Genomic DNA, 14,163 nt, shown 5'->3' with positions numbered 1-14,163 from the left:
TGCGGGGGACCCAGGTTTGGTTCGAGCACCTCCTTCTGGTTGTCCTTGACTCCAGTTCAGGGGATATGGCACCTCTTCCGGCTTCTGAAGGCACCAGGTAACACATGCAGTGCACATACTTGCAGATAAATATACTCATACACATAACAATAATAGATCTTTAAAACAAAAAGAAAAGAAAAGAAAAAGCGAGTTCCAGGACAGTCAGGGCTACACACAGAGATACCCTGTTGGAAAAACAAACAAACAAGCAAACAAAAAAGCCAAAAGACGTGGGCATTTATTTTTCTAGGTAATGTAAGGTACTAGGGCTAAAATTCTAGGGCTCAGGTAACTTTGCCCAGTTGGAACTGAACTTTCTCATTGAAGAATGGGCCTCAGAAGCAATGTTCTCAGTTGTGTGGTTGAGTCGCTACAATTTTAGAAGAAACTCAGAATCTGAACAAAACCTCAAATAAGAAAAGCAGTGCCAAGCTAAGCATGGTGATGCACGCCTTTAATCCCAGATCTCAGGAGCCAGAGGCAGGGGGATCTCTGTGAGTTCAAGGCCAGCCTGGTCTACAGAGCGAGTTCCAGGACAGCTAGGGCAACACAGAGAAACCCTGTCTCAAACAAAACAAAACAGCTTTAAAATGCAATAAAAATTGAAAGAGGAAAACAGTAGTGTTTTGTGTTTCCCTAAATATGTAGCCTTGCTGCGTTCGTTCCTTCCTGAGGGCCTAAGCATTCTCTTCATACCGTTGCCTCAGCAACTCGATTTTCCACAGTCCCGCCCACCAGTGCTGCTGGCGGTAAGTGCTTTTCTTTTCCAGTTTTCTATTCTGCCTTCAAAGGGATGTCTTCCTCGGATCGCAGCTTCTGCTGCAACGGGTTTATCTTTTTTGTAGCATTCTCAAACATTTCCTACTAAATTTTGGGCTTTATCACCTCTGACGCGCTGTTCTTGGCCTTTGGATTCACTACTTCTTTTTCTTCTTCTTTTTTTTTCGAGACAGGGTTTCTCTGTGTAGCTTTGCCCCTTTCCTGGAACTCACTCTGTAGCCCAGGCTGGCCTTGAACTCACAGAGATCCGCCTGCTTCTGCCTCCGGAGTGCTGGGATTAAAGGCATGCGCCACCGCCTCCGATTCGCTGCTTCTTCACAGTGCTCCGCTCTGGTGCCTTCAAGATGCTTTTTTATCTTTGGTTTTCAATGGTTTGATGGGTTACTCGGGGTCCTCCGGAGAAGCGGAAGCAGTCAGAGGCAATGCACACACACGGAGCACACAGGGTCATGCAGACCAAGGATTTCACGATACTTCGAAGTGTAACCCAGAAATCTAGGCAGCTGGTGGCATCACTCAGCCTGAGTAAGAAGCTGAACACGACGCTGATCATGAAAGCAGCATCAGCCCCAGAATCTGAGTATCCGAGATGCAGGAGCTCCTACGCTAAAGTCAGGAGCAGATGGCCACCAACCTCACCAAGAGGGAATGGGCTCCTCCCTGCTCTCCACGGATCAGGTGGTGCCCTAGTGCTGACCCAGGACGCTCCTCACGCCGCCGTCTACTGAGCCCAATGCTGGTCTCTTCCACCAATGCCCTCAAAGACACGCTAAGGCCGGGCGGTGGTGGCACACGCCTTTAATCCCAGCACTCGGGAGACAGAGCCAGGCGGACCTCTGTGAGTTCGAGGCCAGCCTGGGCTACAGAGTGAGTTCCAGAAAAAGGCTCAAAGCTACACAGAGAAACCCTGTCTCAAAAAACCAAAAAAAAAAAAAGAGAGAGAGAGAGAGATGTGCTCAACTGTGACTGGGATTGTTGCAAGTGTTCCAGGAAGGACCACTGTGACCTTTGTGTAAACTCCACTCCCGCCCTGATACCCCCCTTGAGGTTTCGGGAAGAATGTACATGCGGATGTGACTGTACCCACTCTGTGATAAGACCATGAGCTTGTGAAATGAAATTGTATGGGAATTATAATCTTATGGCTTTTGTGGGTTTGTCCTTTAAAAGCCCCCATGTGGCTGCAGTAAGATGCAGCTCTTGCTCTCAGGACAAGATTAGCCCGTCTGTACAGTCGCTTCAATAAAAACCTCATGCTGTTGCATCAACTGGACTGGAGTCTGAGTTCTTGGGGCACCCCCTCAAGAAGGTAGTACCCTGGGTCTGGGGTCTATCAGCATGGGGTTCTCTATGGGTATTTTTTGTTTTGTTTTGTAAACATATATCTTTTAACTTATTTGATAAAACAAAGTATTTAAATGTTTTAGGGTTTGTTTTGATTTTTTGAGATGGGATCTCACTAGGCAGCCCTGGCTGGCCTGAAAATTGCTTTGATCCTCCTGCCTCTGCCTCCAAAGTCCTGGGATTACAGGTGTACATTACCACATGTGACTTCTGCCTTGCTCTTCTGAGAGCGCACTAACTATAACATGACTTTCTAGAGGTATTTTTCTTTTTCTTTCTGTTGTTTGTGTTGGAGGGCGTGGAGTGTGGTTTGCTTGTTTATTTGGTCCTGGGAAGCAGTTAACAGGGTCCTGCTGTGTAACCTAGGCTGGCCTCGAACTCATGGTCTTACTTCAGCCTTCCAAGACCAATAATTACAGTCATGTGCACCGTCCAGCTTCTCATATCTGGCCTGGCAGTGTATGTCTGTAATCCCAATACTGGGAAGTGAGGCTAGAAGGTGAAGCGTTCAAAGCTAGTCTTGGCTACATAGCAAACTGGAGTGAGCCAGGGCTGCATGATGAGAGAGATGTCGTCTTAAGAAACCCCTTCTCAGCCAGGCGGTGGTGGCGCACGCCTTTAATCCCAGCACTCGGGAGGCAGAGGCAGGTGGATCTCTGTGAGTTCGAGGCCAGCCTGAACTACCAAGTGAGTTCCAGGAAAGGCGCAAAGCTATACAGAGAAACCCTGTCTCGAAAAAACCAAAAAAAACAACAACAACAAAAAGAAACCCCTTCTCACCTCTGTACATAATTCCTATTTTTCCCTGACTTTTCTGTCATCTGTACTATTTAAACCTATCCAATGAACTTTCCATGGAAGACATAATTTTTTCAGTTCTAGAATTTTCCGTTGGTACACATAGTTGGCCTTTTTGGTTTTCCAATAGTCCGGTTTGGTACAATTGCCATAAACTCTCTGGTAGCAAGTACTTTTTCCCAGCTCTTAAAAAGAACCCACAAGTTCCTGTCATCCTGTGGTTTCAAACTTTTCATCAGCTGAGCAGTAGATGACCTTGTTTTACTTTGTTTAATATGTGTTGTTAAGACATTAGCCCTGAAGTCAGGGCCAGCAGCAGTATTAACTCATGTCGGTATGAAGCGTAGTTAACACGTGTTCATAACAGCCCGCTAGCACTTACAACAGCGGACGACGCATTAGCACTGGGTTAGAAGCGGGAGTGGGGGGGGGTGGGGGGGTATTTAAAGTCACAAGCCTGTAAGTTCAAGGCCGGCCGGCCTCAGCTACAGAGTGAGTTCACCGCTAGCCTGGGCAACTCAGAGAGACCCTGTCTCAGATGGAGAGTGTCTTAGTTAAGTTTACTTTGGCTGTGATAAGATACCATGACCTAAAACAACTTGGGGGGGAGGGTTTATTTCACTCACAGCCCCGTATAACAGTTCATCCTCAAAGCAGAGAGGGCAGGAACTCACACAGGGCAGGAACCTGGAGGCCAGAGGCCATGGAGGGGTGCTGCTGACTGGCTTGCCCAGCCTGCTTTCTTATAGAACCCAGGACCACCAGCCCAGGGATGGCACCACACATAACGGGCTGGGCCCTCCCCTGTCAATCACTAATTAAGAAAATGCCCCACAGGCTTGCCTGCTTTATGATCGTATGGAGGCGTTTTCTCAGTTGAGTCTGAGTCTCTTTCCTCTCCTATGGCTCTTGTGTCAAGTTAACATAAAATCGCCAGTTCGGACGGAGCTAGAAACAGTTATTTTGAGTGAGGTAACCCAGTCACAGAAAGACAAACGTCACGTATTTTCTCTCCTTTGTGGATGTAGCTCTGACTCTTCAGCTGTGTGTTTCACATGAAATACCCAATGCAGCAGGGGATGGAGGGGACTTCTAAGGGAGAGGAGGCAGAACACGGAGGTATACACACTTAAAGGGGACCAATGGAACAGGAAAGGCTAAAACTGAGAGATAGAAGGGCATTTGCTAGCTGCTGGGAGAGACGGTCAGTTTTCTGTAGTGGTGGATTCACGGTCCATGCAATGGTGGACCACTCCAGGCAAGGCTCTACTCCCAAGAACAGGTGAGTACCACAAACTGGACTGTGGGGGAGCAGGAGAGAAAACCCGAAGTTGTATAGTAGGTAGGCAAAGATGAAGAGGATGATAAGGGAGGAGATGGAGGGTCAATAGGATCAAAATACATTGCATGATGTTCTCAAATAATTACAAAATAGTTTCTAAAATAGAAAAATTTTAGAGCCGGGCGGTGGTGGCGCACACCTTTAATCCCAGCACTCAGGAGGCAGAGTCAGGCGGATCTCTGTGAGTTCGAGGCCAGCATGATCTACAGAGCGAGTTCCAGGACAGTCAGGGCTACAAAGTGAAACCCTGTCTCAAAAAACCAAAAGCAAAACCAAAAAGATTTTTAGAAAGATCTAGGTTTGTAGCTCAGTGGTAGTGTTTGTCTGGTATATGCAAGACCCCAGGATCAAACTCTAACACCACAGATGCACATAGCACAAAAATATTCAAATATATATTCATAAATATTAATATACATTATATAAATTATATATCATAGAATATATAAAATTAGATCATATAGCATATATAATATGAATACATTATATGTAAAGTTTTTTTTTTCCTTCTCTGTTTAGGAGTCTTGATTCTGGTTCATTTTCTCTCAGTAATGGGAGAAATCTCAAACAGACGGGAGCAGACAGAATCAGCAGTTGAGGAAATGCTTTTATTAGGGTCGAGGAGACAGGCACAGCACAAAAGCGAAAACACACAGAAAGACCCTCTATAAAGCAGAGAAAACCAAAGCAGCATTCCCATGAGGACTGGAGCTTTAAAGTCTCTGAAAGTGTTTCCTCTGTGGAGATGCAATATTTGAAAATACCTCTTCCATCTTAAGAACTTTTGCTGGATCTCCCAGCCAGAGTTAATGACACACCTTGAATTCACTAAAGATGGCTACCCGGATATACTGTGTTTAACCTGTTTATTTAACCTGCCTTTCTTTCAAGGAACAATGTAACAATCAACCTTGTGTGCCCCAACATTTACAACCTAAGCTAATGCTAGCTGTAATTTTAAGCTATCTGTCCCTCCGTGCCCCTGAACCAGGAGCACAAATGCATTATTTTGTGACTGAGGCAAGTGCAGGAGCTGAGAACAAGCATTTATGGATATTGGTCAATAAGTAATGATGTGATGTGGGTCACTGAGTGAATCTCTTGTAAAACTCTGTTAAAGATTTCTGTCAAGGGGTTGGGGATTTAGCTCAGTGGTAGAGTGCTTGACTAGCAAGCACAAGGCCCTGAGTTCGGTCCTCAGCTCTGGGGGGGAAAAAAGAAAAAAAAAAAAATTTCTGTCAAGTGTCCCATTTTTTCCTGGTGTGATGCTTTCTGTCCTCTTCAATAAAGACAGAGTGACAGACACGTGGTCACAAACACAGTCACACACAGGGACAGACGGATCCACGAGACAACCTCAGGCAGGAACAGACAGACAGACAGACAGACAGAGGACCCAAGACTCAAGGAGCATGAAATAGAGAATTCAAATCTGGACTCTGACGAGCAGTGTTTCCTTGAGTGGACACGGACTCATGATTGGTGACTCAGAGTCGATGACTAATGTGTAGAATCCCACACTCCTCCCCTAATTTAGGGTTGGTCAGTTTGAAGGAAGACAGGGTGATGGCTGATTGGCCCACAACTGTTGTGTAAACATGATCTGATCTGGCCTGAACTAGTTAAGCCAGTCCGTCCACAGGGCCAGCACTGGCAGGAGAAAAAGCCCACAGGCCTTTGTTTGAAGTTAGCAGGCTTTTGTCTAAGCCTGGAGGGTGGGGAAGAGTCCAGCCACCTTTACCCCCTAGTTACGGCCCCTCACCTTATCTGTCTGCCTATCTGGGACTCTGTCTAACTCTTAGCCCCTCAATATCACCAAATGAAAGATACTTACTTAGAGCCAGGCGATGGTGGCCCAGGCCCCAATCCCAGCACTCAGGAGGCGAGGCAGGCAGATCGGAGTTCGAAGGGAGCCTGGGCTACAGAGTGAGTTTCAGGACAGCCAGAGCTACAGAGAGAAACCCTGTCTCAAAAAAACCAACCAACAAACAACCCCCCCCTCCCCAATACATACATGTCTTCATGTATGTATGTGCACCACTTGCGACCCTGGCCCCTGAAGAGGTTGTTGCATAGATCCCCTGGAACTGGAGCTACAGATGGTTGTGAACTGCTATGTGGGTGCTGGGAGTCAAATCTGGGTTCTTTTTACCACAGCCGCCTCTCCAGCCCCTCAAATACTGATTTTAGATTTACAGATAAATTTTAGAAAGTCGGCTCTCTCTATCCTCCTTTCTCCTTACTCTTGTTTTTGTGAAGGGGCCCCAAAATAGCTTGACTACACAGCAGCCATGACAGGCTTAGGGGCCTAGACACAGCTTCTGTGACAGGCTTACTGGCAGGCAACACCCAGATCCAGGAAAAGCCTTAAGCTGATACCACCCAGGGATCCACCCAGGGGTGAGCAAGTACCTGACATCCCAAACATTCCAGCCATTAGATAAGGTGACCAGATGTCCTTGAGTCTAGCACGTACCTGTTTTTGTTTTACAGATACCCCTAGACAACTGTCAGCCAATCAGGGTCCTGGAGCCTAGAAATCCCCTCACCCCAACCTCTGCTATGATTAAAAAAAACTCTGCCCCACCTGAGCTCAGGGCTCTCTGCTCTCACCGCTCTGTCAGACAGACAGAGGGACAAAGCTCCAAGCTTTGGTGGTCTTTTGGGGGTCCCTGCAATCTGGGCATAACAGTTGTGTTGTTTGCGACCGAGTCTCAAGGCTGGCCCTGAACTGGCCTAGCTAGCATTATAGGCAGAGTGCAAGCAACCCCGCTTTTGTGGATGTGGTAATGGATACATTCACCATCCCCTCACCCCGCAACTCCCCTACCTCCCTACCCCCACCCCTGCCTCTGCCTCCCAAGTGCTGGGATCAAAGGCCAGTGAGTGGACCACCACCCTGCATTTAAGTCACAGTTTTTTTTAGCTGGGGCTTCACCTGTTTAGTTTATCCATTGAGTTAATTTCAATTCACACACACAAACAAAACAAAACAACAACAACAAAGACAGGACAGAACAAAACAAAACATACACACACACACATTCTAACCTTTCCCAAAATCCTAACTTGTTATTAAAATATATGCATATTCATCTGCTTGGCTGGTTTAGACACCTCTCTGCTTACGCTTCATGCCTCTCGCTTGCTCTGCAGGCCTGTGGGTTTAGGCAGGCAATACTAAGAGACGATCTGAGTCGGATCTGTGTGCTAGGATCTGACTTTCTCAGCCTGGGCTGGGGCAGGCCTGCCCGGGACCTCCTCGTCTACAGTTCCTCCGGAAGGAGAAGCTGATGGAGCTGATCCCACTGTCTCCAGCCCCAGCTGCAACGGGACACCGTCTACTCACATTTCAGCATCCTGAGGCCTAAGCACCCGTGACAGAGTACAACCATCTGGAAGGACAAGGATTTATAGTAGCGAACGGAAAAAATTCTGCTTGCCTTAAATAATGTCAAGACGGGCATGGTGTAATCCAGAACTTGGGAGGTAGAGGCAGAAGCATCAGGAGTTCAAGATTAGCCTCTTTTTTTTTTTTTTTAATGATTTATTTATTTTTATTTTTACGTGCATTGGTGTTTTGATTGCATGTATGTCCATATGAGGGTGCTGGGTCCCCTAGAACTAGAGTTACAGACAGCTGTGGGCTGCCATGTGGGTGTTGGGACTTGAACTTGGGTCTTCTGGAAGAGCAGACAGTACTCTTAACCACTAAGCCATCTCTCCAGCCCCAAGATTAGCCTCTTATATATAGCAAGTGCAAGGCCAGCCTGGGCTACTTGAGATCCTGCCTCAAAATAATAATAATAATTTTCCAAAGGTTTCAGATTCATTTCTTTCATGTGTGAGTGTTTTGCCTGTGTATAGGTACGTACACCACCTCATGGAGGCCAGGAGAGGTTGTCAGGTGTCCTAGGACTGGAGCTGTGGATGAGGGTTGTGAGCCACAGTGTAGGTGCTAGGGATTGAACCAGTGTCTTCGGCAGGAGCAACAAGTGCTCTAACTGCTGACCCATCTCTTCAGCCCAATTTAAAAAAACAAAACCAAAAAAAACCTGTGGTGAAAAGTAGTTTTACTTTTTAGAATTTTTAGTGGACCGTCAATTTCTTTCTTTCTTTCTTTCTTTCTTTCTTTCTTTCTTTCTTTCTTTCTTTCTTTCTTTCTTTCTTTTTTTTGTTGTTGTTGTAGGACATATTCCTTATATTAATCTCAGTGGTGGCAGATTTTAGTGCTTTGAGCGCGAATGTGAGATTGAAAAAGATCAAAGCCACTTCCTACCTACTCTGATGAGGACCAAAGTGAGTAACTGATATGAGCAAGACTATTTTACCAGCCTAGAAATGACACTAAATAATGTCTTTATATGTCTCATGGAGTAAACAGATTCAAACATCCATCATAGTATCTCATAAGCAAATCCATACCTACCCAAAATGCTTACAGAGAACACAATCTGGTTGTTGCAAGGATTCATTCATTCATTCCTCCACTCATTTGTTCAATGAAATACTTTCTATTAAATGTAATAAGCCCACCACTATCTGGATTTGAGCGAGACAAAGTCTGCAGCCTTGGGAGGGACAAAAACCAATGAGCATCATCCTCACTGAAGTTAGACTGTAAGCAGCCAAAGTGGAAACACTAACTTTGACTGACAAAGCTATTTCCTCTAGTGTGTCTCCAACACCGGAGAGTCTCTCTTCCATCTCTTGCATCCTGTTGGTTATGCTTGCATCTGTAGTTAATGTTCATTTTCTCAGATTTTCCATTTCTGGCATTTTCTCAGTTTGTATCTTCTTTATTGTCTCTATTTCAATCCTCAAATCTTGAACTGTTTCCTTCATCTGTTTAATTGCTTTTTCTTGGCTTTCTTTAAGGGATTTGAGTTCTTCCATTTTTTTTGTTTGTCTTTTTCTTGAATTCTTCCAATTTTTTGTTTCTCTGTTTCTTAAATTCTTTATTGAATTCTTCCAATTCTTTGTATGTCTTTTTCTCAAATTCTTTCTTGAATTCTTCCAATTTTTGTTTTTTCCCTTGAATTCTTTCTTGAATTCTTCCAATATTTTGTTTGTCTTTTCTTCAAATTCTTTATTGAATTCTTCCAATATTTTGTTTGTCTTTTCTTCAAATTCTTTATTGAATTCTTCCAATATTTTGTTTTGTCTTTTCTTCAACTTTAGGGGAATTTTCCATTTCCTCTTCAAGGGCCTCTAGCATCTTCTTAAAGTCATTTTTAAGGTCTCTTTCTTCTATTTCTTCTGCATTGGGATGTTCATGTCTTGCTGATGTAGAACTACTAGGTTCAGATGGTGCCATATTGCTCTTTATGTTGCTGACTGTATTTTTGCACTGGCGTCTACTCATCTCTTCCTCCACTCTGGAGAAACATGAATGTCAAGTGTCTGTGTCCGAGGGGGCCTTTCTTGGTCCAGTTGACACTCTTGGTCTAATCGGAGCTCTTGGTCCAGTTGATGCTGGTGGGCTCTGTGTCTCAGGGTTGACTCTGAGCACAGATTCTGGAATTGTCCCTCTCTTTGGAAGGTGTCAGAGGTGATACAGAAGCCTGTTGCCTCTGAGCTGCTGCCCTGAGGCCAGATGGTTAAGAGTCTTTGAATGTTGGTCTGAGGTGTGGTTCCCACAGGCACCTTGAAAGCAGGTTGTGAGCTCAGGGGTCTTAGGCATGCTCTTTGGGAACGACAGATCTAGGCAAGGCCCAGAGCAGAGCTGGTTGGAAGTTGAAGTTGAGTGGTGAGGACCAGGAGCCTTTATTAGCAAAGCATGTTCAGCTCCCTCTGCTTCTGGCAGGCGACTCCAGACTCCGCCCTTCTCCTTCCCATCATCCTTAGTTTGGACCGTCAATTTATGACCCTCTGACCTTAGCCTCCCTAGTGACTGGGATTACCTACCTGCACCACCAAGCCCGGCCACTCAGTTTCAATGAAAACCGTCGTCTTTAGTGGAGGCCCCTCTGTGCGGTGATGTTCAGCAGGGCCTCGGCAGCTCTCCGCCTCCTGTCCACCGCTTTCGCGGTGCCTGGCCGGCGTGAAGCTTTTGCTTGTGAGCTGTTCTTTCCCTCAGAACCCTGTCTGTGGGGGATCTTTGATCCCTCGACCTGAGCACAAACTTCCAGGGAGCGCTTGTGAGCTCTCTCTACACCCCAGAACCCTTTGAACGTGAGTTCACTCGGGCGATGGGCAGGGTCAAGCGTGAGTACATGCTGCGGGGCGCTGGCTTGCAGCGAGTCTTCCCTCAGAAAACATAAATGTTTCTCCAGAGTCAAGCGAATTTTTTATTCCCTATCTCCTTAATTGAGATCTGTTCTTGTTGTTTTGGGATTTTCCAGTGCTTTGAGACAAGGACTTTCTATGTTCCCTCCATGGGATTAATACTAGATCTTCCTCCTAAGTACCATAAGCATGGGCCAGCTCCCTGAAGTGGGTCTTAGTTTTGGGGAGTTTACTTTCTTTGTACCTTTATACTGACATTGTAGGAGGCCCCCAACTACACACAGGATGTCTCTCATCCATGAGTTTCTTTTTTCTTTTTTTGTTTCCTCAACAGGGTCTCATGTAGCTCAGGCAGGCAGTAAGCTTGCTATGTAGCTGAGGCTGGCATTGAACTCCTGATCCTTCTGCCTCCAGTTCCCAAGAGCGGGTTACTTTTTAAGACAGGGTTTCTCTGTGCAGCTCTGGCTGTCCCGGAACTCGCTCTGTAGACCAGGCTGGCCTTGAACTCACAGAGATCCCCCTGCCTCTGTCTCCTGAGTGCTGGGATTAAAGGCGTGCGCTGCCACGCTGGGTTGAGTTTCCTATATTCTCTCCTAAGTGTGTGAGAACAATTTAGGGAAAAGGAACTGTTTCTGTGTTTGCAGAAACCATGAAAGAGAAGCATGCTTTGGGTGCAAACCACCCCAACCTCTGGATTTTACTTTTCTTTGTCCTTGATTAGAACCAGTTTAGAATGCTGTCTTAAAAACATCACCCAGCCAGGCGGTGGCGGCGCATGCCTTTAATCTCAGCACTCGGGAGGCAGAGCCAGGCGGATCTCTGTGAGTTCAAGGCCAGCCTGGCCTACAGAGTGAGTTCCAGGAAAGGCGCAAAGCTACACAGAGAAACCCTGTCTCGAAAAAAACGCTCCCCCCCCCCCCAAAAAAAAGAAAAAAAACACATCACCCTTGGGCTGCAGAGATGGATCGGCTGGCATTTTAGAACACTGCTGCTCTTGCAGAGGGCTCTTCCCAGCACCTACATGGCGGCTCACAAACATCAGCAACTCCAAGGGATCTAACACCCAATTCTGACCTCCTCTGGCCCCAGATGTGATGGGGCAAGACAGGGCAGAGGTTCCTCCATCTTGTCTTCTTGCTGAGGCCATTCAGACCTCCTTGGTGGAGAATCCCATGGGAAATGACTCAACTCATCGGAACCAAAGGTCGGGATGTCCTAGCTAACCGTTAAACTGCCTGTTGGTATGGGACCCCCTCCAGCTAAGGGCTTATCTTATCTTAAGCTAAAACCGCTTGCTTCAGCCTGGTGGTGGTGCACACCTTAATCCCAGCACTTGGGAGGCAGGAGGGTATCTGTGAGTTCAAGGCTAGCCAAGGCTACACAAAGAAGCCCTGTCCAAAGAAAAGAAACTTCTGCTAGAGTGTGAGCAGGTGACTCCAGCTCTTGCTGCCAGGATTTCCGACTCATGCCTGTGTCTCACAAAGAGATGAGTTATCTCCGCTCTTTTTTTTTTTTTTTAAGATTTATTTATTATGTATACAGAAGAGGGTGTCAGATCTCATTACAGATGGATGTGAGCCACCATGTGGGTGCTGGGAATTGAACTCAGGACCTCTGGAAGAGCAGTCAGGGCTCTTAACCTCTGAGCCATCTCTCTGGTCCCTGAAGAAAACTCTTTGTTTTGTTTTTTTGTTTTCTTGTTCAGACAGGGTTTCTCTGTGTATCTTTGACTGTCCTGAAGCTCTGTAGACCAGGCTGGCCTTGAACTCACAGAGATCTGTCTGTCTCTGCTTCCCAAGGGCTGGGATTAAAGGCATCATCACCCAGCAGGAAACAGATTTCTAAAGAATGCTGGTGCCCACCTATTTTCCTTTCCTTCTCCTGCTCCTCCTTTTCTTCTCCTTCTTTCTTCTTTTTCTTTGGTTTGGTTTTGTTGTTGTTGTTTTGTTTTGTTTTTCCAGACAGAGTTTCTCTGTGTAGCTTTGGCGCCTTTCCTAGAACTCACTCTGTAGTTTAGGCGGGCCTCGAACTCACAGAGATCCATCTGCCTCTGCCTTCCGAGTGCTGGGATTAAAGGAGTGCGCCACCACCGCCCGGCTTTTTGTATTTTGATCAGGTTTGTTTGTTTGATTTAAATTACATATTTAAATTTATTTCATGTGCATTGTGTGAAGGTGTCAGGTCCCCGGAACTCGAGTTACAGACATCATGAGCTGCCATGTGGGTACTGGGAATTGAACTCCAGTCCTCTGGAAGAGCAGTCAGCACTCTTAACCACTGAGCCATCTCTCCAGCCCCTTTTTTATTTATTTTTGAGGCAGGGTTTATTATGTAGCTCTGACTGTCCTAGAACTTGATATGTAGACCAAGCCATCCTCAAAACTCACAGACATCCACCTGCCTCTGCCTCCTGAGCGCTGGGATTAAAATGAGTGTGCTACCACGTCCAGCCTCTTTTCCTTCTTCTTCTTCTTCTTCTTGTTTTTTGATCAATCTTGTCAGTACTTTAATGTGTACATCAGACTGTAGGAGGCAGGTACACAGTGCGCTTCCGCAGTTCCCGGACGGCTCCTGCTCTACAGAAAGCCCAGCTCGTACTCTACCATCCAGTGCGGCTCGCCCATCAGTTCACTGTGACGGATCACTAAGACCAGCCTCAAAACCAATGGTCTCATAATTACCCTTCAACATATCCAGGGACAGGTCTGAGCTTGGAAGGAATGGAAGACGCTGGACCTGCGGCACTGCCTTGAACTCCGTCTGTAACTTCAGGGGAGCTGGAATTTTTTTTCTGATAATTCAAGAGGGTGACTGGGCAAAGGTTCATTTTTCACAGAAGAAACCCCTTTCCGGAGAGATCATGACTCTCAAAAGACCCACTGAGAGCTCTGTAACTGGAATACTGTCCTTCAGCTGGGACCCAAGGCCTCTGGCGTTCATCTTGGAAATGGATCTGCGACCTCTTTTCCCTTATTCACCTCAGGCTACATCCCACATGCACCCTCTCTCCTCAGTTAACCCTCTCTGGAAACAGCTGTGTGAAGACAGTGTGCTCAAACAGTCAATGTCAGCCTTGGGGTACTGAAGTAAACTACAAAATCCAGGAATTACCAAAAAGTAAAGAGAGAGATGGTGGTACACGCCTTTTAATCCCAGCACTCGGGAGGCAGAGCCAGGCGGATCTCTGTGAGTTCGAGGCCAGCCTGGGCTACCAAGTGAGTTCCAGGAGAGGCGCAAAGCTACACAGAGAAACCCTGTCTCGAGAAACAAAAAAACAAACAACAACAACAACAACAACAACAAAAGTAAAGAGACCATCCTTACAGATAAATCATTAGGTGTGAGGAATGAGACAGGAGATTTCCCCTTCTCCAACTCCATCATCCCTCACAGTCCTGGGGTCCGAGGAGGAAAACTCGATTCGGATGCTTGCTGTATCACACTTTGAACTTCATGACAGACACAAGAAGAGAGCAATCCCAGGAAGTTTCTATTTTAGAGTCTGTTGTATGTGTATGGGTGTTTTGCCTGCTTGTATACATGTGCGCCACATACACGCAGTGCCAGTAGAGGCCAGAAGAGGGCGTCGTATCCCCATGTATTGGTGTTACTGATGTCTGCACGGCCTT

At 46.3% G+C, this 14,163-nt stretch overlaps 1 pseudogene; it reads right to left on the bottom strand.

Moving 5' to 3' along the window:
• Positions 1–13,110: 13,110 nt before the first annotated feature.
• LOC114693242 lies at positions 13,111–13,512 on the bottom strand (annotated as a pseudogene).
• Between the last annotated feature and the right edge of the window lie 651 nt (positions 13,513–14,163).

Source organism: Peromyscus leucopus, chromosome 8b (genome assembly GCF_004664715.2).
Source record: "Peromyscus leucopus breed LL Stock chromosome 8b, UCI_PerLeu_2.1, whole genome shotgun sequence".
NCBI classification, from domain to species: domain Eukaryota; kingdom Metazoa; phylum Chordata; class Mammalia; order Rodentia; family Cricetidae; genus Peromyscus; species Peromyscus leucopus.
Note: the sequence above shows the minus strand (reverse complement) of the source record. Positions and strands in the feature narration are given on the sequence as shown.